This window comes from Cupressus sempervirens, chromosome 6, assembly GCF_028749045.1.
Source record: "Cupressus sempervirens isolate cs-2001-9-10 chromosome 6, ASM2874904v1, whole genome shotgun sequence".
NCBI lineage: Eukaryota > Viridiplantae > Streptophyta > Pinopsida > Cupressales > Cupressaceae > Cupressus > Cupressus sempervirens.
The window spans coordinates 228,159,488-228,184,489 of NC_143123.1; positions in this window are offsets into that span (position 1 = coordinate 228,159,488).

Genomic DNA, 25,002 nt, shown 5'->3' on the forward strand with positions numbered 1-25,002 from the left:
TGCAAGTGAATTAGTGTTCTTCAAATTTTAACCTTGTTTATTTGATAATGCAACCATAAACCAATAATAATGAAAAGTGAATAACTCAAACAAAAAGTGCACAACCATAATGTTGTGACACCATGATTTTTATCATGGAAAAAATGTCAAGGGGAAAACTATGGTGGGGATAAACCCATTAATTACTCAGTTAAAAGTAATACCCTACTAAGGGATTTAATACAAAAGATATACATTTGCATACAAGCTTACAACATAGAGCTCACTACTCAAATTACAACACACTACCTTATACAATTAAGGAATGGTGATCAAGGAATGAACTAATTAATCACACCAAATATACATGTATAGTCTCAGTCTGATAGCATAAAAAAATTACCTCGCTATCTTTCCATGTTCTAGTAACTGATACTTTATACTATCATCATCTTTATCTATCACCACATTATCACTATCAATGTTCATATCACTAGATCATCACAAAAAACTTGGTCTTATATACTAACCCTCACTAACTTGTTCTTTATTGGTTGACCTAAAAATTAAGCATAAGGTATACACTAAATCAATCCATAATAATGCATAGACCTTTCTCAATCTTTCTTATCATTGCATGCCTCATTTGATAGGTTAGTTCCATCGTCAGAAGTACAAAATTATCTTTGATTATTGATCTATTAGGATCATTGATCAATCCAAATTAACTGGTAAATTGGTTTAATCAAACAAACATAACACTTTCACTATTCATCATTAGTTTCTATACAACCAAGATATGATCAAGTAAATCTCTCTCATGGTCCTTCTTATATTGTGCCACCATATTCATTGTACTAGCCAATGTAGGAGATATCTCTTAAGCTTTCTCATTGTTATTATTTTCACATAGTCATTTTAACCTTTAGACCTTTAGTAACTGTAAGAATTTTTCTAAGGCAATAATTCAACACCAAGACCAAAAAGCTCAATAAATAGCACAATAGAGACTAATGATGATCAAATGCGAATCTCAATAATGATCAAAATAATAATGAAATCAGATGAATACACACTAGAAGTGTCTGTATATAAAGGCATCTAGAATGACTAGGAGTTAGCAAAGAGATAAGGATTACAACTCAACACATGTCCACTAAAGATGGATTATCCTCCATTGAGCACATGAGTTTGTGTGATGATGAGAGGATAAGTTTACATAGGTGTATCTCATAAAGAGATGCTGTAGACACCATGTGCTCTAATAAGTTCCTAACTCCTGTATTGCCAACAAGAAAACTCATATGACTATGCATATTCCTAAGTGTCTACATGACAACTAATATAAAAATGCATTATCCTAAGTAAACTTAAGTAAAGTGTAATAATAATTAATTATTTACACTAACACCCCCTCTTAACTGCAACTTAGGGGAATGCGCTTAAGCTCACAAAGGCTAGAGGAAAATGCATGATGGCTCCCAACTACTAGGCCATGTTAGGTAACCATGTATAAATGCAATGCTCTACATATAATGCGATGCAATGCAATGCAATCTCTCTAAAAATGGAGAAAGAGGAAAAACCTCATGGGAAAAACCCTCCTCCAAAAAGAGAGATGAAGAAATACAAGATGCATGAAAGGATGGAGTAATCAAGACCCCCCGTACATCATGCATGTATAAGCATATATCCCCCATAAGAAAAAATGCATGATGGTATCCCCCCATATTAAATAATCTCCTACAAGCATGTCATGAAGACAAAAAAGTATCTAATGCCTACAAATGACATTTCTCCCTTCAAGAAGAAGATACACCAAGTATAGGTGCAAGTATACTTCTCATTGTGGATAGGAAGATGATGAGGAATCCAGATGTAGTATGATATGGATGCTGCCTCTGAAGTTTGCTCATATGTTGACAAGTCCTTGATGAATGTAGATGCCATAAGCCAATCTGGTGGATGCCCAAAAGAAGCTGGCAAACAAGGTAACATGTCCATGCATGAAAGTGAATCAAAATCCAAAGACAAGGAATCATCCTTATAGGAATATATGGGAAGAGAAGCAATGTAGCCTCCCCTCAATGATGAATGCACACCCTTGAAAGAAGCTCCTTGATGACTGAAGAAGCTGCACCATGAAAACTGAATGATGTTCCTCCTTGTAGGAAGAAGTGGTGCCATAGGTGTAGTAGAGAATGCTCCCCAACTAATAGGAAGAATCCTCAAAAGATATGATATCTAAGGAAACTGGAATACAATCTCCAAATTATGATATGTCTCCTTTGAAGTAAAAGAATCCTCCTCTAACTACTGAAAAGAAGTGTCTACAATCATGTTAGTCTCAAAAGAAAGATCAAGTGGTTGAGGGTCAAAGTGTTCCCTCGCAACAAGTGAAGAAAAATTCTCCTCAAAAAAGAGAAGATGGATGTCATCAATAATGTCTCCCACATCTTCAATGTAAGACTCCAAAAACAACACTGCAATGTCTAGAAGGAAGTCATCCCATGAAGCTAAAATAGGAAGACATGGTGTTTCCTACTGCATTGAATCAACAACATCTGTAGCTGGAACTGGATCAGTAGAAGCAACAGGAACATTACGAGGTATGATCTCAACTGGAGTTGTAGGTATCATAACTAGAGTGACTGGAGGGAGAATGTCCTCTAAGAATGGAGGGACTTTTGGATCTCCGCATGCTTTCCAAAGACACATCCAAAGTTCACAAGGATTACTTGCCTTTCTAAGGACAACAAAACAATCCATATTGATATTTATAAAAATAGCTTGACAAATCATTTTAAGAACCATTCTATCAGTAGAAGAAGGTAGTTCTTTGGAACATAGATAAGGAAATACTTCCTTATGTTCTCTTAGATGATCAATCATCAAAGCACTCCATTTTCAATGGTTCCTTTTTATTAATTTAAATCTTAAACCAAACTGACACTTGTGACATGACTCCATGTATCAAATAATGTATGCACCCCCAAAATGCAAAAAAGGAAATCAAAGAACCCCCCTAATGTATAATTTAGCACTTTATATTTAGTGTGATTACAATAGACCACTTGCCAATTTAAGGCCTAAGTGGACTTCTGATTTTGTTGTTTACAACATCCTCTTGGAGTTCAAATCTGGTACTTACCAATGTTGCTCAGATATACAATAATTTTGAAGTTTGATCAAAGCAATACAATGCAAAAAAGGACCTATTTCTAAAAGTGGTATTTCTATCCACACATGCCCATAATCTAATTGTAGATTTGGAAAGTAGACAAATAATTATGCACTTTCAAAAACAATGGAACATGAATATGGGTCCAGATGAGCCTGTACGAAGCATTTGAAGTTGCAAAATGCAAGATTGGACAGGTACAGTCACCAAAAACTGATCTTTCTAACAAATCCGTGCACCAAAACCAAAAAAAAATAATGCCACTAATTTTTTTTTGAAATTCTAGCCCAAAAAAAAAATTGTACTTGATTTGGAGTCTGGATGACCAAGATATGGCTCTTTGAAGTCAGAGTTGTTCACCTATCATTTTTCATGATGCTTAATGACAAGAATCCTTTCGAACTCCTCTCTTGAAAAGTCAATCTTGGGGATAAATTCCAAGGTTTTGGGTGATCTTGCAACCTACTAGAATCCACTCAGTTGAAGATAAATGTGAGTGTTTATGAGGAGGCCTTTGCTAGTTCGAATGACTTCAAATAAGATGTAAAATCTATTCGTTGCTTCAAAAGAATAAAACACACAAAAAGAACTATGTTTTTGTATTTTCTATTTTATGATGAATGCAATCTAACACAATGCAACTATATGAATTCCTATTTTAACCAAGGGGTTAGTAAAGCAAATAACAAAGATAGGGTGACAAGAAGTTTAAGCAAATAACATGGAAAGTGAAATTCTAACGAACATAAGCTACAAAAACGTGTTTGCAAGTTAAGCCTTTGAAGAAATTGGTGGGTAACTAATGAAAATAGGAGCAATACTTCCTCAATTCCACTAATGTAATCATCAATGTGATTTCACTAATTGTAAGATGTTTCACTTTTCATCAAATCGCAAGGCCATGGAAAGTGCACTCATGCCAGACAAAAAGTTATGTAGGAACAAAATGGATGATCTCTTCTCGAACTAGATACATCAGCAGAATTTGCAAAACTATAGCAAACACCAGAATCAAAAGATCACACAACCATAAATAATCACAGTAAACTTTTGGCTCAATTACATTTCATGAACATTCATCCACAAAATATAACACACTTAGGCAAGAATCACTACACTCCAAATGCAAGCACAAAAAGCATATATTATTGCAAAATAATGATGGCTTGGAATATATATTACAATCCCATATTTATAAGAAATCATCTCCTCAATTTGTGTTGAGAGTGAGAGACATCTTTATGCAATCTTATGCTTCTAAATTAATAAAATGACACTAATTATATACAAACTGACTCTCTAATTGGTGCTTAATAGGACTCCATCCATTTTTATATCATTAATTGGATGCATGAGCCTTTAAAAGTCTTAAAATAAAGAAAACATGAGAAAATAAGAAGAAGAGAGCCTTCAGTTGATGTAGGAATGTCTGGAAGTGTCAAAAATAGAAGCTTCATCTTTACTAGGCATTTGTCAAAGTTAAACTACTGTCAGAATGTGTTTCTGATGCATGGAAAGCTCTAATTTTGGAACTAGTAGTTAACTATCAATGCACCTCTAACTTCTTCAAAATCTTCCAAAACACTTTTCAAAAAGTGCACTAGTGCACCTGGCATAGCAGGGCACCTCAGAGACCAAAAAGTACAAAATTTCACCAAGTGTCAAAGTTGAAATTCTGGCTTCTGGGTTTTGTTCCCCCTTATACCAAAGTTATGTTTGGGTATTTTCCCTTGAATTTCTCAATTATCTCAATAAATTTAGCCACATCCAATAAATCTAAGGCATTATATTTATCTTTTACCTTTTTCCAGTAGTTATCTACTTCTATAGGGGTTTCTGCAAAATTCTTGAGTTTTGTATCAAGCTCTAACAAAGCTTCCTATGTTCTAAATGCTTGGTAGATATCTTCATCATTAGAAACTTTACCAAAATTTTTTCAAAATCTCTAAAATACTATCTCTACTGGTATTAGTTTTTTGCGTGCATCATCCTCAAAAATGTCCAAACATGCATCACTATAATGTTTCTCAGCTTCCAAAATTTGCTCTTGGGCTTGGTTCTTGAGCATATGAATCTCCACGTGTAATGACTCCATTACTTTATTACTATCTACTATCTTCTCAATCCAATAATCTATCTAATCTAGCTCCTCAATTGTATATACATCCATTAACATCTGATACCTTTGGCCTTCGATTGCCCATAATGCTTGCAAGTCTTTTCCCCAGGTATGTACTTCATCCATTAAACCAAAATCTTGATTCAAAACTGCCACTAACTTATTTGCATTTTCCAACATAACATGCAATAATTTAAAATTCCCTTGGATAATCAAAATGCTTTTCTCCTCAAAACTTTCTCGCCATTGTTGAGAAGCATTCAAAAATGGGTCCAATTGTACTGCTCGCCTATCCCTTCTTTGAATTGTCGCACTTAGAGTTTCTTCACTATTAGAGGGATCCAAGGGGCCAACAACTTTGCTCAAATATCCCTTTAGGATTTCATTCTAACATCGAAGTGTTATTAATTTTTCCCCATCCTGTTCTAGGTTCCTGATAACTTCCTTCATCCCTGTCGTAACCATTAGTTTTGCAGCTTCCAAGGTTGGCTTTCCAAGAATAACTTCTTATATCTAATAATCCCTTGGAGTCAATTCTTCTAAATTTGATTTTGGAGGAGGGATAGCCATGTGAGAAAAAAGGTCCTAATTCTTATCACTCATGACAAAGGCTAGTTCTCAAGCATTCTTTGGAGGTGAATCAAGTATCCTTAGAACTTCTATCAATTCCATCCTATCCTCCTCTTCAATAGTGAATTGTTGCTTCTTGTTTCTTATCACTTATTTTCTGAGCCACCTTGAAATATGTTGCATCGAGGATTTACCTTTAGAGGATGAAGGTGTTTGCTCAGCTATACCTTTCCCCTTATCGCTCCTTTTTGGAGTCTTCTCCTTTTCTGAGAGGTTTGCACTAGGAGTCTCTATGTTTGTAGAACCCATAGTTCTCACCTCTATGTCCTGGGAAGTTTGTTGAGGTTGTTCACTTATCTGTCCCTCTTCTAACACTTCATTGGTGGATACTTGTGGCTCTTGTTCATGTTCTTCCTGGACCTATTCAATTTCTATACCTAGAGGAATTGATCCCTTGTCTACACAAAATGTGACTTGCAATTGTGATTTTGGAACTGTCTCAGGTCCTTGTGATTCAAGGGGCATTTGAGTCCAATCCTCCTATTAAGGTTGATTGGTGGGTGTGTCTCAGATCTTTTCCTTAATCAACTCAGTACCCATGGGCATAAAGTCAAAGATTGACATCTTAAAGATATCAGTGCCCTCCACATGTTGCTCATCTATCCACTACTGCATTTCATCTTTTGATGTAGTGGTTTGCATGGGTTCATCAGGGATAGATGTTGGTGTGATCGTGGAACTTCTCCTCCATTCCTCCTTTGTGGCTCTGGCTAGCTGAGTCCTCTAACTCAAAGGTAGATCATCCACTTCATCCTTATCACCCTTCTCTTCTTTAGCTTCTTCTGAGATGGGTTCGGGGATTGAAGGAAAAGGGATCACTTTCTTGATCACCTTTTGTCTTCTTTTCACTGGAGTCTTAATTTTCCTTCTCTTAGTCACTGAGGGGGAGTCTTGCTCTACTTGTCAAGGTGGGGAAATCTCTTGTATCTTAATTTTTGCTTCTCCTTAGCCTTGTGCAACTGGCAACACTTGGGGATCAGCGTAGGCTTGTATAGCCTCTACATTCTTTGGACCTTGTATGCTTTCCTCTCCTTGTTGTGGAGGTGCCGAGATTTCTCCCTCTTCAAGTTTGGCTTGTTGAGGAGAATTCCTCTTCCTCTTACCCTTACCTTTACCCTTTTGAGCTTGATAATAACCAACTGGCTTGTCAAGTTGGTGCACCATTTTTGGCCTTGTTGGTGACTGAGCTATAAATGTAGGGACGATGACCTTTTTCCCTCTACCTTTGGCTCGACAGGCTTGGGCATTGAAGATTACTATTTCTAGAATTGGATCAAGTTTGAATGGTTTCTTGATCGAATCCTACATCAATTTGATGACTTGCCTTGCCCTGTGATTAATGTCTAAGTTCTCTTCCTTGTCAACCTCGACATTGATAATAGGTCGTTCACCAATTTTATCCTTGTTAAATAAAGGATGAAGCAACTCCTCTATGTATTGTTGCACAGTCTTCAATGAAATCTTTATCTTCAAGGCCTTCTCTGCCAGATACAAAGTCATCCCACAATAATCCCTTATACAGACATCATAGTCATTTGTTGCATTCATCTAATGATCTTCAATGGTTTCTTCATGTTGAAATGTTTTGCTGACCAAGTACTACACTCTCTTGATATTGTCAAAACATGGCTATAGAGAATTATACTCTTCTAATGGATACTAATCCCATTCACATTCAAAAGAGGGGATATCTTGCCTCCGTTCTACCTGAAAAGTTCCTATAGTCATAGGCTAGGTCCAACATGTTTTATATTGTTTTCTAACTCTGTCATATGTAGGCAAGAGTTGTCAGGAGATCTCCAAGAGAATAAGCTTGTTGTTGGGATACCTAGCGAGCTTCTTAAGGTTAATAGTTGTTCCTACTACCCTTAGATATGTAAACATACAAAATTGGATATAGTAGGCTTTGACTAGGGACATCTTTGTAGCTACCTTCTATGATATTCTTTTTGCATAATCTCCTTCTATAATCAAATTATGACAAAGATGAAAGCATCATTCACAATTTTGTATTCTTTGCTTTTCTCTAAAAGACTTTTCTTCACTAGTTGAGGGTATACAATATACAACCATGCATTGGCATCCTGCATACTACCCCTCTTGTAGAGCCCTGGATAATCTGTGGCTCTCATGGCTAACAAGTACACCAAGTATGATGTCATGAATTTCCTATTGTTCTTTGCTGCCACCAACTATTCACCAAATTTTGATTGAGAGTAGAATCCCAATCTAGTGGCATCTTTGCTTTCTTTATTGTCTCAATAAAGTGCACCATGAATATGTTCAAGTATCTGGCTGCTAGCAAACCCATAACTCTGCTCAAGAGTATGATTGAGTATCCAATATCCTCCTTCATGTATCCTCTTGTCATATCCACTTTGCCATTTTTCTTTCCCAAAGGAGTCTTCTCTATAAGGTGTGAGGACTAGATAATCTTAGAAGCTTCATCAATGTGTTCCCGATACCATCTCTGTGCTTGCTCATAGGTTAGCTGAATGAACTGGTCTAGTTGTGGGAGATGGAACACCTTTTCAATGTTCTTGGGTCAAAGATTGAGGATGATCTCTCCTATAATACTTGATTACCCTCTCCTTAGGAACAAAATGTTCTGCAAGCGTCATGATTAGTTTTGAAGACTGCACTGTAACCAAGTGTGATGCTGCATTAACAAGCCCTGATCAGATTAGTGCAGAGATCGTCTAGGACCTCTCAGTCAGTTTGTTGCATATCTTTAAAAATTCTCCCAAATCTTGGTGTCCCAAATTAGTATATTAGATTTTTGAGTTGTCATCTTGAAAGTGTGATTTTGTCGAAATGCCCTAGAACTTGAACACTACTGGTTTTGGTGCCATTTTCTCGCCAAGGGAGGATGAGGGAGATGCCATTGTATTTGCACAAAAGAAAAAAAAAGTCCATTAATTTGGATTTTGAGAAAAAAATGATTAATTCAGACCCTAGAAATAAAACCCTAAAACCTAATTTCTCCAAAAAATACAAAAGAAACTTGATTTTAACCTAAAATGCAAGAAAAAAAATTTGTGCGCCAATCGCACCAAATAGGTACGCTAGGTGCGCATTTGTTTGTGAAGACTTTCTTTGAAATGGGTGTGCAATAGCAAACCTAATTAGGTGCATTACTGCTCACCCTAATCAGATGAATATTTTTGTTTAAGTTTTTGAAACAATAAAATAGGTGCACATTAGATCACCCATGCAGGTGTGCCAATGAACACCTATCTTAAAGTATGTTGTTAAGTTTTTAAAGGTTTTTTGCTTTTTTTTTTGAAGTTGAAATGGTGCTTTAAATTAACATTATTTTTACAAGGTTCAATGGCAGAGAGGTGGAGGAGTCGCCCCTAAGAGGGTGCACAAATGTAGTTTCAAAGGGCTTTGAAGGATGTGAAGAAAATAAAGTGGTAAACCAAAGGGGGTGGGGGGTTATATAGGCCCCACCTACCTTTAGTGTTGCCCAGGTGCATAGTTGCACTACACAAACACTCTTTCTAAATATATTTGGTGCATTAGTGCACCCATTGAGGTGCACTGATGCACCTTTTATTTGCAAAAAAAGGCCTTCTTTGTTAAAATTTTTGATTTCTAACAATCGGGTTTCTTAGTCTAGACCTAAACATGAACTAGGAGACTAGATAAAACATCAAAAGGACTTGGATCCTGGGCTAAGGATCCAAAAATCCAAAAAATAAAGTAGGGGGTACCCATTTTTGATCAAAATGGAGCTTGCATTGTGGAACCACAACAAAGAGCCTCGATGAAAAGGAAGAAATGACAAAGGCATTTCTTCATCAGGAAACATTCCCCTGACATGTGTCAAACACCAATTGCACCCTAAATATTCTACGCACATTTTGAGTCTCTTTGTAGTCAAAACCCTTAGAATCTTGAGCTTCAAGTTTAGTGTGTGCTTTGTGTATTCATTTCCTTCATCATCTCAAAACGTGGTCTATCAAAATTTTCTGACAACTCAGAAACAATCTTCCAACCCATCTAGCTCATTCGTCGAGAATCTCCATGAAAGTTGTTTGTTGATCCTTTGTCTGACCAGATGAGAGAATCGGTTCAAAGGCTCTTGGTGGGTTGTCACTTTTCATTTGAATTCCATGGCAATCCTTTGAATGCTTGCTCCATGCAACTCATAATATCGCCATTTGATTCTTTGATGAAGCAATGTTTTGGTATTTGGATAGCATATTTGGAGTGCATATCCATTTATTAGATTACCCCTTTTTAGACATTTTAGAATCCTTCATTCTTAACACCATTCTTTTTCTTTTTTCTTTTATTTCTGTATCCTAACCATGCTTAGACCATTTGGCCAAGACAACGGTGTCATTTCTTGGATTCAATCTTCTGTGAACATCCCTTGCATTCCTCTTTTAAGAACTTTTAGAAACTGTCATGACAAACAACAATTTTAACAATTCCTTCGAGAAGACTCTTCCATTTGAACCAATGGGATTTGGACCATCCCTTGTTGTTTTCAACCTTGGTTTGACAACACCTGAGGTAATCAATCAAAAAATTTGTAAAGTGTTGAGAACTTGTTGATCTGCAATTCTGAATTCAAGACTGAAAATTCCCTATTACTACAAGTAACATTCATTCTTCAGTTGGTATAAGACACAAAATCATCAAAAATGTTTTGACAAAGAAATACCTCTTCCTGAAAATCTGAACCAAAAGAGTAGTTAATAAGATATGTCAAGATATAAATCTTGAGTGTACCTATTCCCTAGACTGATGGAACTTTGAAAACAAATACACAACTGAAAAAAAAACACACAACTAAAAGAAACATATTTGCAGTGAATAAACACACTTGCAAAAATGAAATCTATCTCTTTTTTTTTCTTTTTTTTTGGGTCTTCTAGGCTTCAAAGTAATGTTTTAGAAACTGCCCATTGACTGGCAATGGAACCAATCCCCTCTGTAAGGAACTTAGCCTAAAAGTATTTTCTTTGAGAATTTCTACGATCTGATAGGGACCAATCCACAAGTGTTGAAACTTAGTGTGGCTCCCAGACATTTCTTTTGCCTTATCCCAAAGTAGAACAAGGTCAAATATTCTAAAGGATTTTATCATGGCCCTCTTATCAAACCAACTCTTGATGATTACTTGATGTTTAGCCATGTGCTCCAAAGAAACTATCTATTTTTCATCCATCTCTAAAAGATTCATCAATCTTATTTATGCTCTATCAACATCTTCAACATACCCACTCATGAATTTCAAAACAGGAATCCTGAGATTAAGTGGGAATACTAGTTCTTACTCATAAACAGACAAATATGGAGATGTTCCCAAAGCATTCTTGACCCTTACTCCATCTGTCCATAGTGCATATTTGAGTTGCTTATGCGAATCTTTAGGATTCTCCTTTAACAAATGTCTTATTACTGTGATCAAATTTTTATTTGTAGCGTCTACTAAACCATTCCCTTGTGGATAATAATTTGAAGAGAACTTGATAATAACATGATTTTCCAATGCCCATTGAGTTAAGAATACTGATGCAAAAGTTGACCCGTAATCACACACTAAGAGGAATGACATCCCAAATCTAGTAACAATATGTTCTTCCAAGAAGTCTGTTACCACCTTAGCGGTGCATTTTTTGAATGTCTCTACTTCTATCTACTATGTACAATAATTAGTGGTTGTGAGAATAAAAGTGTGTCCAGTTGATGATGGTGGATTGACTGGACCAATAAAATCCAGCCCCCACTTTGCAAATGGGCGTATCTCAACTACTAGTTGTAATGACATTGCCGAATGTCTTTCTCTATTAGCACTAGTCTGACAAATATGACAAGTGCGTAGGTGCTCAAAAGTGTCTTTGAATATTGTGGGCCAAAAATAACTTGATCTTAAAATCATATGAGCAGTTGCTTTAGCTAAACCATGCCCTGTATCATACTTATCATGAAATTGTTCTAGGACTTCTTTTAATTCCTCATGTCCCAAGCACTTTAGGTAGATCCCTTCATAGTTCCTTTTGTATAACTTTCTATCATGCAACATGCAGGATTCACACTTCATTTTGAGTCTCCTACACTATGAACTATTCATCCAACTGGGATATTGATTTTGTAAAAGATAGTAAACAATATCCTGGTATCGGGCATTTGTTATTACACCTTGATCAATATCAACTTGAGATACTACCATCTTTTTCCAATCTTCCATATCTATTTCACTATCAAATCTAAACTTATTTTCATCTTCAATCTGATTATCTGCTATCATCTTTGATAATCCTTGGCTTCTAAATAACCTCATGGGTTGGATTTCTAGGTCAAATTCTTGACGTATCGCCATCCACTTCCCTCATCTTTCACCAAGTTCATTTTGCATCAATAATGCCTTGACTGTTGGATCAGGTACAATCACATATACCTTGCTTCTTAGTATATAATGATGAAATTTCTTTACTACCTTAATTAAAGAAAAAGACTATTTATCAAGGTTGGAATAATTCAACTCAACATTTTTCAAAGAGCAACTCATAAAAGCAACAGGTCTTTCATCTTCCTTTTCCTTCTTCTGTGTTAGTATCCCTGTGCATGAATGTTCTGAAGCAAAATAATATATTTTGAAAGGTAGCTCATAGTCAGGACTTACTAGTACTGGGGCCATAGAAATGGCCACTTTGATATCCTCAAAAGATTTCTTAATCTCCAGAACCCATTATGTTTTAGCTCCCTTTTTGAGTAAATCATTAAGGGGATGAATTGTCTTTGCAAATCTGCTTATGAATTTTTGCACAAAATTTATCTTCCTAAAGAAAGACTAAAGTTCTTTTCGACTGTGAGGAGGTGATATAGATTTAAACCTGATACCAAGAAACAAAGACTAGGGAGAAGCCTAAGGATGAGCTAAATCCTATGTTCAACAAGGCTAAATCTTAGTTCCAGACCAATTAATAGAGTCATCAGGACTCACTTCACTTTAGGCTCTACTAAGCCAAGGTGGGAAAACCTAAGGGATTTGTCTTATTAACTTGATACTCCTTTATGCAAGATTATCCCCTATAGTCGAAATGGTCAATATCTTCTATGATTTGCTGACAAACTTCCTAATTGTAGTAGCTAATCACAACCTAGGAAAGAAATAGCAAACAAGCCATGACCCACAATTCTAGTTCTTCAGTAGATGAAAATAAGTTAATTCGTTGTTGTGATTGTTATATAAAGGTGAACTAGTCATGTACTTTTGAACTTTAGCATGGACCAGTGTCTTATCCAATGGGATATAGAGTCAACGATTAGTAGTTTAGACCTTTTTAATCAACTTGTGATTGAAATTATTAACATTAAACTTTTAGTTTCATTCTGATTCTCATCCATTCCATAAACCCTAAGCCTTATCAATTATGGAAAGAAACTTCCCTAATTCTTTGAATTAGTAGTGATCAATAAAAGATATACAACCTTTTGGATTGCATTAAACTGAAGAGATACTTATCTATTCAATCCCAAAGCTACAAACATACGGAAAGGAGACAAAACTACAAAGATGATGATTGTTAAGGATAAAATCCTTCAATTTAAATTTTAACACTACCAATAAAACTCATTGTATGAGACAGAGATAAAACCATTGGTCCCCAATATTCCTTCTTATATTCAAGTAAGTATACATGTAAACTCATTCAGGTCATTACAAAACAAAAAATTGGATGGACTGCAAAATAATACATGACATATATCAAAACTCTGTAGACAACCGACCTCTACTTCTCATCTTGGGAATCCATATAAAGGATTGCAAAAAGCTTCATATGAGAGGAGGATAGATGTCAAAGCTTTAATGGAAAACAAAAGCTTTTGGAAGATGCACTCAATAAATACAGAGAACATTCTTCCAAAAATATCGATCAAAAAGTAAGTAGCTGAGGAAGTAGAAAAACATTAATGTTTAAGCTTTGATCTTTTCTTTCCTCTATACTTTGTTGTAAATACATAAAATATCCTAGCTACTTCCAGTTAGTAGGGCCTTTATTTCACCCACTATTTCCCAGACATAAATTTCTCTCTTGGTGGGCCAGTCAGTGTCCTTTATCCCTTGTAAATCTTGAGTCACCTTGATCCACCTGGCATCCATGATCACCTTAGACTCAACAATGAATTTGTTTAAATTTATCTCTGCCTTGAAGAGAGAATCAATTAAAGAGTGGAAAGGGGAGTTATAAGTATCTTCAAAGATTGTTGATGTAGTCTCCCAGGTCAAAATGTCATCAAAAGAGTTTGACCACTCCTGCCAGTCCCTTACTATAATAGTAGTATCCATAATTGATGGTATACAAGGTTTCATTCCATCTGACAATGTCCTCAACTTGCCTTCTATTACTTGCAACTTACTAGAAAAGAAGCCACTTAATTCTTTCACCATTTCTAGGCTCTCCTTGACTGTGAAAATTTTGTTTGATAAATCAGGCTTTTTTGCCATCAACATGATTAATCTATCCAAAAATTGCATGTGGGGTCCCCAAAGGTTGAAAGTAGGAGTCAACCATAAAAGTGCCTCATTGCGAACTTGCTCAACACTTTGCAAAGACACAAAAGAGCTATGAGCTTGTTGTGATAGGTTCTTCAAAGTATCAACCTTGTGGCTCATCATTTCTCTAAGGATCCCAATTCTAACATCTCCTCCCTATTGAACTGACTGAGTATCAGTGCTTATTCTCCTTGGCTGTGAGGATTCATCCTCCTCTGTGTCCTCAATTTGCACTAGAGCCTCAGCAGTATCTTTAGCTGGCAATGAAGTCCCCTATCCTTCTTCTCCCTGAACTGGAGCCATCCTTTGTTCTGCTTGTGTTAACTGCTCTTTGAGGAATGCAATTTCATTTTCTAGTGCCTAGACTTTAGCTTCAAGTTCAACAATTCTTTCCCTGTATACATGACTACTTCTGAGCTCATTTTCATAGAGCTTTCTAACATCAATGTAGTCATGTATGGCTTGGGACAATTTTGTCTCTATTTCCTCTACCTTGGCCTCATTCATAAAGGAGAAATGCTTCAATGCCTTGGATATCTCCGAGCCAGATGTGCCTTGTAATGTCCAAATTATCATATTGCCCTGCTCTGTGCTCTGTACATCCATCAATTTTGGTTTATTAAAAGCAGGGGCCATGATCCAAACTGTTAAGGATTTGGTGTCAATGTTAAAACTAGCTCCCCTCTTCAAGCCACCAACACCAATTGCCTCATAGGAGATGGCATTCTCCTGTCTTCTAATTTGATCAAGCATAAATGCTTGCTCCAAGTCCCAACCAGGTACTAACAACATGCCACTCCTATGGACAAGATCCCTAGCCTCCTTTAAAGTCATTATCTCACTTTTAGGGTCACAAGCCTGTAGTTTCTCAATCAATTCCATCCTCTGCTCATCTGATACATTAGGTTTCATCTAGAGGACAAGTTCACTCTATTTTATTTTATATAAAAAACTTTTAAATTCATTGGATTTGATGAATAATCCTCCAAGAATTGTTGAGCTTGGATGATCCTATCATCCAATCTTGCTGCTACTAGTTCCAAATCTGTCAAATTGTTTTCTATTGCATCAGCCCTAGTCTGGAGATAGTTGTGCCTCGTGTTAGCAAAATACTAACTATTCCCTGGTAAAATTTGCAAGGTTCTCTGTCTAACCTGAGGATGGATTTGTACAATCTTCTGTCTTTTATGCCCCTTCGCCATCCAAGATGATTGGGGTGGATCCTCCTCTTCATCCTCAAGGGCTACATTCGGCTCAGGGCTATCCGGGCATACTCTTTCCTCCTCTCTAATTGGACCCTCTGGCATCTTAGTCATTATTTTAGCATGGTCCATGACCATCTTCCTGATTCTATGGGGATAAGGGACATCCATATAAAAACCTGGGAATTGAGGGTCAACTCTTTTCAATTCCTTTTCTACCCTCAGTACATCTTCTAATTTTGCAAGTTTATCAGCTGCCTCCCCTTCTGCTACTATGTTTGGAATGATGTCCTCAAGGGGTAACTCTTTTGAATTGGGCAACACATAGTTTCTCATTTCTTTCAAAGTGGCCCTCATCCATCCTTTAGGGTCATACATCCTATAGGGGCCAGTGCACAAATTGTAATGGTGTAAAAAGGCATGAACAGGTTCTAGGGCCTCTTTGCCAATAGTGAAGTCACCAATTTTAAAGCATCTACACAAAAAGGTTCCCCTATGTACCTTAGGGCCTAAGTATTCCCTATTTACCATAAATAATTGCCAAATAAATTCAATGATTCCTAATCTAGGAGGGATGAACTTTGGTAAAATGTGGGGTGGCTGGGGACAACCATAGACTCTTATCAAAGAAAAAGTAGGAAACAAGAAAATATCTCCCCAATTATGATCTAGCCTTTTCCCTTCAGGCAGTAGGGATGGTCTTAGGAGATATTTCAAAATTTTAGGGGCCCTAAAGTACCCTGGGTCTAACATTTTCGTTATGATAGCACTAAAATTATTAAAGAATGAAACATAGTCAAAAAAATGGTAAGAGTTGTTGCATACCCATGCCCATAGCTGAACTGGCAAGGCTATATTAGATCAGAAGTTTGATCAATAAAATCAAGGCTAATGTATCCCACATTCCTATAGAGAATCAAATGCATTAGCAAAGAGTAATATGGGAAAGTGAATTCCCTTATTTCTCCAGACCTTGCCCTGGAAATATTCTCCTTCATTATATCCAGTATATGACTAACATAGTCATATTCATAGGCATGGTAGGCATCTTTTACATCCCTAGCAATTATGTATTCAGCCCCCTAGACCTCATCAGACCCATCCTTTCCTATAACCTTGTGTACACCATATATGGTTTTGACAAAACAACTTTTGAATTTGTCCATGGGCATCTTCTCTTGTATCTTCTTTGGGTAGTCACCCACCTTCTTCAAATCACTAGGAATATGCTGTAATAATGAAGCTCCAGCAAAAGCATTTGGATTTTCCTCAAACCTCCTTTGCAAGTCCTTTAAATTTAAAGGCTGACCCATTGCTCCAATTAACCCAAAAGCCTCAATAAAAGATTCTATATCCAAGGTGCATAGAACAGTTCCATCATTCCTATGAAAAGACTTGGTGGCAGGATTGTAGCGTCGAAACAAGGCTTTCATCAAGTCCACATCTATGAAAACTTCAGGGAAAATCAGTTTGGCCAGGTTCTTCTTCCAGGGATTACAAATAGGAACCTTCTTTTCTCTATTGCAGTAGAAAAAGTAGAAGAGCTTAGATGCATTGGTATTAGGGCACCTAGCATCTCTATAATTAGCATACGGGTCAAAGAAAACATGATCATCAACAAAGTTTCCATTTGTTGATCTTGGAAACAATTTTATCCATTCCTCTAGAAATTGGCTGGGTTTCTTTTGTTTGGTTTTACCTCCCTTCGAGGTTGATGTTTCTAATACTGCCATTTTTGATGCTGGAATCTCTTCTACTTCTTGGCCTGACATTTTTGTATTCACAATTGAAAATTTGTAACTGTAACTAAGCCTTGGAAACAACAATGCAACTCTCATGAACAACATAGGATGAACTTTAAAATCTAATTTGTGAACAATGAATCAGTAACAATGGGGATTAGAGAATCTTATAAGTTTACAAGCTTAGCTGAACATTTAAAGCACATTGATTTCAGCATGCTTGAGAATGATCTTAGTTGATTCTTCCAACTTCAAGAAGCGTCATTATTAAATTCCATCCATGCACTTTTCGTACTACATTGAAAATTGATTGGTTGAGAAGCTCATACTTCTTTTCTCGTCATTATGTTTACTGTAGAGATCAGATTCTATGATATTACGACGAGGTGACTGAAAAGACCCTTTGTAATATCGCAACATTGTATTAGTAGTTCTTCGATCCCATGATATCCCTTTAAAACTTATATCGGGTAGTCAGAAAAGTGATAAAAACCTCCTACAATTCTATGACAATCCTTATTGTCGTAGCATCGACAACTTACCCATTCTATTTTACAATCCCATGACAAATGATTTCGAGGCATCATAAGTCATCTTCATATGTCGTATGATCATACGATCATAGTTGAGCTTATTGCCTCGTAGCATCGCAACCATGCATGTTTCCTTTTACGATGTTACAGTGAGGCCAAAATCATCACATCATTACATCGTCGATTTACACTTTCTTCAATGCGATCTTACAACAAACCCTTATCATAATATCAAAAAACCTTATCTCTGAGCCCTGAGATCTCACAATGGAAAAGCTATCGTAAGATCAAAGACAACGATCCTTCAAACATCTCATAACCCTTTGGTCCCACAAAATGTTGACTATGAACACACCTGGTACATGAATATTGGCTCCATTTAATGGGAAATTGACATCTGTCATAACAAGAGGTGACATGCTTACCTTTATGACTTTACGATCCTACGACAACAGGGTGTCGCAACATCTTACCATGCGTCGACCCTTCATATGATCATACGAAAAACCTTTTTGTTGCAGCACTGTAATTGTTTAAAAGCACATCCTTCGATTACGCGATAAGCATCGTAAGATCATCGGGCCCCATTCCCATGCTTTATGATTTGACGATAAAGACTTTATCGTAGGGTCATGACTACCCTAATCTTCATCCTTTGATGCCATGAACAAATACTGATCGTAACATCGAAAAGGACCCCTTTATGAACAAAACACAACACGACCTGATCTTACAATACAAAAGACATCGCAAGATCGGGATAGAAAAGAAACATATCTGCAATAACACAATACATCTATCGTGAGATCGCAAAAGGCCATCACACTTGCCCGCAATATTGTGCCAACCCTTATATCATAAAATCATAAAGAACAAGGCATCATTAGAAAAATGAAAAGTTGCTCACGTACATGGCCTAGGGTTAGGGCAAAAGGTGAACGTAGAATAGACTAGGGTATAATAAAATTTTGAAAACATGATCACAACCCTTGTCAAAAAAAAATTCAAAAATTTAACCATAGAGAGCAAAAAATTGCCTAATCACAAAAAGGAGCTAACAACCTCTATTCTATCAGGATCAATGGAGATTCCAGCTTCAAAGATAATATGAATTAGGAGCTTTCCTTTAGTAACCCTAAAAGAACATTTCTTGGGATTAAGAGATATGTCATATTTATGACATCTATTGAATACTTGTCTTAGATCAACAATGTGAGTGCTTTGATTCTTTGAAAAGACAGTTAAGTCATCCATGTAGATAACTATACACTTATTTATTAATCCCTTAAAAGCTTCATCCATGGCTTGTTGAAATGTAGCCCCTACATTAATCAATCCAAAAGGAATTCTTCTGTAGGCAAAAGTTCCCCATTTGTTCATGATGGCCATCTTTAGATTATCCTCTTCATCAACCATTACCTGGTTATATCTCAAATATCCATCCAAGAAAGACATCATCTTTGAACCATTTACAATTTGCAAAACCTCATCTAGCGAGGGTAAAGGGTAGTTGTCCTTTTGAGATGCAAGGTTCAAGTTACGAAAGTCTATGCAAAGACAAATCTCTTTGGTCTTTTTCCATACAGGAACCAAATTAGCCACCTAAGTAGAATGGTGAATGAGGAAAATGATCTTGGCATCAAGCAACTTTTTAACTTCTTTCATTATCAGTGGTTCAATGATAGGATTAACAGGTCTTTGCCTTTTCTGGAAGGGTTTGGCATCTGGTTTCAATGGGATATCATGTGTAATAATCTCGGGATTATATATCTTTAGCTCTTCATAGCTCCAAGCAATAACATCCCTATACTTTGTTAGTAACTTAAGCATGTCTTCCCTTTCCTATGCATTGCATGCCTTCCCTATCCTTACCATTCTAGGATCTTCATCGGTACTTAAGTTGTATGGGTCACATTCTTCGATTCCCTTTTCTTGAGCCATTCTTCTATTAAGTGTTGATTTGTCATGATCAAAAAATGCATTCTAACTCAACCATTCCCTTAGGAATAGTGTTGGTCTTCAAATTTAGGATCCCATCTTTATCTTCAATTTCATCATCTTTAGGTTTGTCATCGGGAGTGTCATCAATCTCTTGCCATTTAAAATGGCCATTGCACATGATAAATTCGAGAATATGTTGATTGTCTTGAAAGACTTGGAAGTTTGTAATATTATCTAGAATAGATGGAGTAGCAACTAATTTGACTGAAAATATTTTCAATTTCGTTCTCTTGACTGGTTGTAATGCGCTTGTTGAGATAGCGAGAGCATCTGCTACCATTTTTTTCTTTCTAGGAATAGACTTTATGTTCAAAGCTTCAAAATCATCCATTAAATCCCACACTCTTTTCCTATAAGCAAGCAACCTCTTATCATTGCAAGAGTATAATGATTTCACTTATCATATAACCAACTGAGAGTCTCCCTCGACAATAAGAGTTGTGATTCCTTTCTCTAGTGCAAAAATAAGTCCTTAGATTAATGCTTCATATTTTGCAACATTATTAGTACATACAAACTATAATAGATATGCTATGTAGAAAGACTTACCTTTTGGGTTGATCAACTCAATACCTACGCCAGCTCCTGATTTGCATTTGGAACCATCGAAGCAAAGTGTCCAAATTGGATCTTCTTTAGGTTTTCTAACCTTGTGCTTATTCATCCTTTAGCTTCTCTTTCACTTGGGCCTGGAAGGATTGTCTCTTAGGTACCCATTGTAGTCTTTCACAAGGTGGACTTAGTGATTTTCCATTGTTATTCCTTGATATCAGGAGTGTATGTTTTTCTTGTTTGTCCTAGATTTCCCCTATCAGCTCTTTAATTTCATTAAATTTGGGTTTAGGATGGATGACTATTGAAGTCCACCCTTGACCTTTTATGTAGCATCTTCTTCTTTGAATTTTGATCATTCATGGTGGAGGAGAAGACAAGCCTTTGCCATATGAAGAGGTATCACTATATGACAGATTTAGATCTTCAATTGCCCCTTCAATCTTTCCCACAAATTCATATACATTTATAAAACTTTTATTTTCTATGGGCTCATCCTTTGGGATGTCACTGCCTTTTATTTCCATCATTTGCGTTAACACCTTAGTAATTGCTTCTTGGCATAATGAGCATTCAAAATTTGAATGGCTAACTTTGTGTAATCAAAAAAATCTTGGGAGAAGTAGGATACTGGGGTTAGCTTCTTCTCCTAAACATTGTAAATTATCCACCATGTTATCTATGAATTGTGTCAGCATTTTGTAACTTGGGATTAGAACCTTGGATTTTTCATCTCGATCATCTGATGTTTTATTTGAAGTTGTATCAAGTGCCATCACTTTTTAAGAACCTAAGTTCGATTGTAGGAATGCTACCTCATTTAGAACATTATATTCTGTAATCATTGTTTTTAACTTTCGCTCTGCATCTATCTTGATTTGATTGTTCAACCCTTTCCATGGTAACCATAACTGAGTGAAATCTGTAGAAAACCATCACCTTAGACATTTCATCCATTCTCTACTTAGAAGTAATCCATATGCTTCCAGGATATCGATTACATGTATATCAATGGCATCTTCATTTTGAGGGTTGACTACCAACTATATTTGAACATCTTTTAAACACCAATGACTTTCACATCTATTTTATCCAGATGTATCACTATTTGATTAGAAGGCCGAGGAGTGACTCCCAACCTTTGTACTATTGATAGTGGCATAACATTACATGAGGCTCCTGAATCAATTAAGCAATTGTGAAGATTCTTCCCATATATCCTTATGCTAAGTGAAAATGGGGGCACCTCAACCTTGTCTTTAAACATAGTTGGCATTGCCTCTAAAGTGTTAACTTATTGAGATACTATCTTTTGAGGGACGATATTCGTATTATGGGGTACCTTTGTATGATCCAGAGTTTTCATTAGAGCTTCTCACTGATGTGGATAGTTTTGTAGCATGTCAAACATGGAGATGTTGGCCTTTTTTCATTTCAAATCTTCTATCATACTATACTTTTCATTAGACCAAGCAAGATTTTTCAAATTTTTTTGGCACATTCCCTTGGTTCTGACTCTATTGTCCTCCATACGGTGGCTTTATTGGTACCAAATTGTTATTTGCCTCGAATCGAGAGGAGTTGATTGTAGTGTTGGAGGAATCCCTTCTGTCATAGGCTCTTTTCTAATTCTTAGATTGTATGTATTTTGATTGTTATTGCGAAAATCAAACATCTCTTCAGGTTGAAGGTTTGGTTCTTGGCTAAATGGAAATGAGAATTCTTTGTTGGCTGGTTGTTCTACCTGTATGTTTTGTGTAGAATCATAGGATTCTAATAGCATAGCATTAAACTATATAGGAGGGACTTTATCATTTGCTTGCGAATTCTAATTCATCTCTTGATTCCCATTATAATATGAACCATCATTGTTTGATGTGTTTTGACCATCATCATATTGATTGATATCTATCTATTGAACATTGTTGTATTGTTATCTACAACGATGCTTCCATTATTTGAATGAGTATTCCATTGTCGATTCTATCTTTGGAAGCGATTGTTATGATCAGGAGGATTAACATTGTTTCCTCCATTGTAATTCCCATAATTTTTATTCCCAATGTTGTTGTTCCCACTATAATTCCTATTATAATTTTGGCCATAATTGTTGTTGTAAGGACCAACATTGTTTCTTTGAAAGTTGTTATTCTGTCCTTGTGACAACCTTAAATGAGTCAATTCATTGTTCATCTGTGACATGGTCTTTTTTATTTGGCCAAATTCAGAGGAAAAATTGTTGTTTGCCTTAGTGAAAATGCTACCTTTTGTTCGAAGAAAGCAACTTTCAGAGGTTCATGCCCTGGATATGTTAAAGAAGGGTTTTGTAGATTAGGTGCCTGTTGTAATGGAATTGGATTCATAGGTATGAATTGGCTAGGCATTGTGGGTGCTCCAATAGGGTATGTTGGCATTGTTGTGATAGCTTGAGCTGGAAGCATCAATCCTCCTCCATTAGGATTGGTTTGTTTAGTGAAGGTAATCATTTCTGTGAAGACTTTGTCTAATGTGTTGATATTCATTATTGGAAGTCTTCTCAGAAATATAGTAGTAAGATGGTCCATAATGTTTAGATAAATCTAAATAGTAGCTTCAACTAGTATAGTGTATGGCATTTCCAACTTGTGGTATGCCATGTGAAAGCGATGGTTAAAGCATGACACTATCTCAACTGGATCCTTTCTGATAGATATGAATTGCTAATGTATCACAGCTAGATTGATGAAAGTTTTCAATTGTTCAAAGAACAATTTTTTGAAAGTAGCTCAATCTCCAATACATCCAGGTGGCAGATTAATGTACCAATTAAAGGAAACTTTCCCTAAAGAGTAGGGGAACAAGTGAAGAACCACATTCTTGTTAGCAATCTACTTTCGATTGCAAATTTCTTTGAATAACTTAATGTGATCTTCAATATTTTGTCTCTCTCCATAGATAAACCTTGGGCAAAACTTCTTAGAATTCTTAGGAAGATCATTGAGTACACCTGCCAAGTTGATTGGTGAGTCTACAACATTTGCAAAAAAGGTAATCAGAGGATTTGGTGGAATAACAGGTGGTTGTGATGGAGGTGGAATTGAAGAAGATGATGAAATATTAAATGGAAGTGGTCGAATTTGAGGTATTCTTTTGTCACTCCAGGGCTTGCAAAAATGGCTAAGCTTGAGGGACTCATGTGCACTTAGTGAAGATCTTAAAGCTCGTTGAAATGGGGATTCTGGATCAAGATCCTCTAGTTTGCATCAACTCTAGAAAAAGTGCACCTCTATAGAAGTACAATTTCTCACAAAATGAGGTGCACCTCAAAATTTAGTGCACCAGCGCAATAGGTGCAACAGTGCACCTCAAAAATCTCAAAAACTCAAAAAAAATTTAGAACTTATAAAAAGTGTATAATTTTGGATTTTTTGGCAAAATTTTCCTCTATTCTAAAAGTCAAAGGGGGCCCTCCTTCTAGCACCACTTTTTTTGAGCTATCATTTTGCATGATGCTTAATGAAAAGAATCCTTTTGAATTCCTCTTTGAAAAGTCAATCTTGGGGGTCAACTCCAAGGTTTTGGGTAATCTTGCGACCTACTAGAATCCACTCAGTTGAAGATAAATGTGAGTGTTCATGAGGAGGCCTTTGTTGGTTTAGATGACTTTAGATAAGATGTAAATTCTATTTGTTGCTTCAAAAGAATAAAACACACAAAAAGAACCATGTTTTTGTATTTTCTATTTTATGATGGATGCAATCTAACAACGCAACTATATGAATTTCTATTTTAACCAAGGGGTTAGTAAATCAAATAATAAAGATAGGGTGACAAGAATTTTAAGCAAATAACATGGAAAGTGAAATCCTAACGGACATAAGCTATAGAAACAACGTGTTTGTGAGTTAAGCCTTCAAAGAAATCAGTGGGTAACCAATGAAAATAGGAGTAGCATTTTCTTAATTCCACTAATGCAATCGTTGATGAGAATTCAATAATAGTAAGATGTTTTAGTTTTCATCAAATTGCAAGGCCACAAAAAGTGCGGTCATGCGAGACAAAAAGTTATGTAGAAAAAAAATGGGTGATCTCTTCTTGAATTAGATTCATCAGTAGAATTCTTAAAATCATAAAAAACACCAGAATTAAAAGATCACACAACCATAAATAATTACAATAAACTTTTGGCTCAATTACATTCCATGAACATTCATCCACAAAATATAACACACTTAGGAATTGCAAAGTAACATCGGCCTATAATACATATTACAATCCCATATTTATAAGAAATCATCTCCTCAATTTGTGTTGAGAGTGAGAGACATCTTTATGCAATCATATGCTTCTAAATTAATAAAACAACACTAATTATATAAAAACTGACACTCTAACTAGTGCTTAATAGGACTCCATCCATTTTTATATCATTAATTAGATGCATGAGCCTTTACATGTCTTCAAACAAAGAAAACATGAGAAAATAAGAAGAAGAGAGCCTTCAATTGATGTAGGAGTGTTTGGAAGTGTCAAAAATAGAAGCTTCATTTTTACTAGGTGTCTATCGAA